A 3,151-nucleotide genomic window follows, 5' to 3' on the forward strand; every position below is an offset into this window, starting at 1 on the left:
TTGGTCTCTCCCCCTGATCTTGTCTTTAAGCTTTCTGGCTGACATCTATTGGTATCACCAGCAGCTGTTAGCCTCTATTTATTGGTAGCTGATTGTCCTATAGTTTTCAACAATATTCAGGGGCACAAACTGCTCCAGTCTGTTCTAGGTAAAGTTAGGTCCCTGGTGATGGCAAGTGTGCTGTCAAGTCTTTGAAGCTCACTCAAACCTTCCCCTGAACAACCCCTTTGCCTTTGTGCTATGGAGCATGGGGGGGGGGGGTGCAGTGGAGTATGGGAAACCAGCTTTGTTGAATGTCTCCCAGATCCTCCCTGCAGAGCAGCTGTGTTAGGGGTTAGAGGAGAATCTTCTATCACCTCCCAGTATGGATCTTCTATAGCCCAAAATCAGGGAGGATGGAATCTGCTAATGTTCGCCAGCTGCAGAATGTACACAGAATAGCTCTTCTGTCCCCAGAAAGCTGGGACAGATGTAAGCTACCATTTGGACGCCAAGCCCACCAGAGCAGGTCTCTTGCAACACGGTCTTGTGGGAAAGGGGACTTGCACTGTCAGAGTAGCTGTCCTGCCCTGATTCTCTTATACTGCAGGATTTGGGAGGCATACAATGGGTGCCACTAATCAGCAGCCATCTTCCACTTGATGTAAGCCTTCTGTGGAATACCTGTGTGGGAAATGGGATCTACCAAATAGAGATATATTTAATCTTACACCCAAACTGTGTATCTCCCAGTTAGGTTTTGTGGTGTTTCCTTTGGCAGCTTCACATAACTTTTAAAGTTATTATTTTGTGGCTCTTACTATAAATGGGTTTTCTTTTTATTATTTGCCAACTGATTACTATTAAGTGTTCAGGAAAGCTAATTTTCACTGTACTCTGGATTTTCAAAATATTGAAATCAAGTTATTTGCAAATAGTATTTTGATCTCTATCCAAGTTTTCCATTTTGTTTTCCTATCTTTTTACATTAGTAATAACTTATGAAGTAATTGATGACAGCAGCAGGCACCTTAACTGAAAGAAGCAATTTCAGTCACAACCCTGAACATTACCTTCACTTTTGGTTAAAGGACTCTAAAGTATTAAGGAAGTATTCTTCTAACATATTAAAAATGACATTACTAGGAATGAGTATTTTTTTGGTAAGTACATTCTTAACATTGACTAAAATCACTATTTTTGAAATTGATTTACCTAACATTAACATTCTTTCTACACTACTCAAACATTTACATTATCACAATAATGGTATGTACTTTTTAAAGAAAGAAGATTTTTAAATTTGGGGCACTTATTAACAGAAGCTCAAAAGACAGAACTAAAAAATAATAATTCAAAGAAGACTTTGTCAAACATCTCTTCCAAGATATTGACTACTTCTCAATTATCCAATTAAGAGCATACTTAAATCAATGAACACCAAAATCAACCAAACTGATCCTATTTTAACTCTGCATTATAGGAACATTTTTCTGCTACTGCTACATTCTCAAGTAGCAACAAATAATGTCCTGAAAATTCCACCAGCAAGTTTCACTAGATAATATCCTCAATGGAGTCAAGGCACTTGGCTGAAAACAAGAATCCTCACAAATTGCTATGCAATTAAAATGGGACATATCCCAAGTTAAATAACCAGATGCCAACGGTGGAAGAAAAAAAAATCAGTAAAATTAGCTGTATGGAATTAATATTGTCTTCACCTCACCTCCATTCTCCCCCAACCCAAGAACTTTTGTTACTTTTCTTAACAGCTATTTCAAATCACTTAAAGAACTAGTACCTATTTCTCATCTAACCTGGACAGAAATTCCCACAGTACCTGTTTCATTTTTAATCCCTCCATAAGATGCATTACCCTTTGCACACAAAAGACCCATCTATTTTACCCACTAATCCTTTTCATCACACTTACATTCTTTTCACTTCTAAATACATCTACACTGGCAACTTATATGCATATTTTAGTTTTCATACTTTGTTTTATACAGCTGGTACACATCACAAAAAAGACTATATCAAACTTGTTTTTAATTTAAAAAATCCCATTCCAAGAGCAGACCTTTGAGAGAACTAAGCCAAGGGTTAGTAAACAATATGGTGGGCCAAATTCAGCCCAATGGCTCATTTCTTTAAATGAAGTTTTAGTAAAACATAGGCATACTCATTATGTACTGTCTAGGGCTGCTTCTGCATTGTGATAGAATTAAGAAGTTACGACAGAGACTAAATGGCCTAGGAAGCCTAAGTTATTTACTAACTTAACCTTTACTGATAAACTTTGCTCATCCCTTAACAAAATCGCAATTTTTCATTAAAATATACATATGTATCACACTTCAATCTACTGAGTGCTTAGTAAGAAAGGTAAACTTTTTAAAAATTAAACTGTTTTTTTAATTGAAAGCCAAATAGAGAGGCCCATTTCCAATGGAGATGGACAAATAGGAAAAAAATGAAACACATTCCTAAGAAGTTGGATTGCAAAAATAAAACTCTTCCAGTTGTAGTAACAACCTCAAACTACTGAATATTCATATTTTAAAGAACCACTTTAGTTCAGTTTCAGCCAGAAGAAAAAAAAAAGGATGGAGGGTTTTGGTTCTGGATTTTTCACTCTGGCAATAAAGAGGCTCCAAGTAGGTCTGCCTTCTTTAGAATAACCTAACTAATCAGAAAATGTACTAACCAGAGTACCTGGGGCATGAATCTTTTTAAAATGGCTTTTAAAACTTTAAGGCAAAAAGTATGTATCATAACATTAAATGCATTTTTACTGGTATAGCTATTCTGAAATCTATTTTTATAACGCTGCAAACATTGGCAAGATTGTTGCTTCTCTCTCTCCATTCACGGAAGGCAAGGAATTATAAATCTACCCGTAATAGCAGAGCCCCTCAATTTTACTGCTCTCAGGGTACTGAAGAGCATTAGCCTCTCTCTGACTTTCCTTATCAGCATAACTACAATAACTTCATGATAAGTGTTACCCTTCTCAAACAAAATTTCAAAATTTCACCTATGATTTTGGGGGTAAAAATCCACACTTTATTTTACATAGTTCCCTAGCATTTAAAGAAAAAACGTCTTTGAAATATAAATATTTCCCATTAGAATAAAATTCCCATTTGATTTTAGTACAGTAAAAAAA

Source organism: Ursus maritimus, unplaced genomic scaffold (genome assembly GCF_017311325.1).
Source record: "Ursus maritimus isolate PB19 unplaced genomic scaffold, ASM1731132v1 scaffold_7, whole genome shotgun sequence".
In the NCBI taxonomy this organism is placed as follows: domain Eukaryota; kingdom Metazoa; phylum Chordata; class Mammalia; order Carnivora; family Ursidae; genus Ursus; species Ursus maritimus.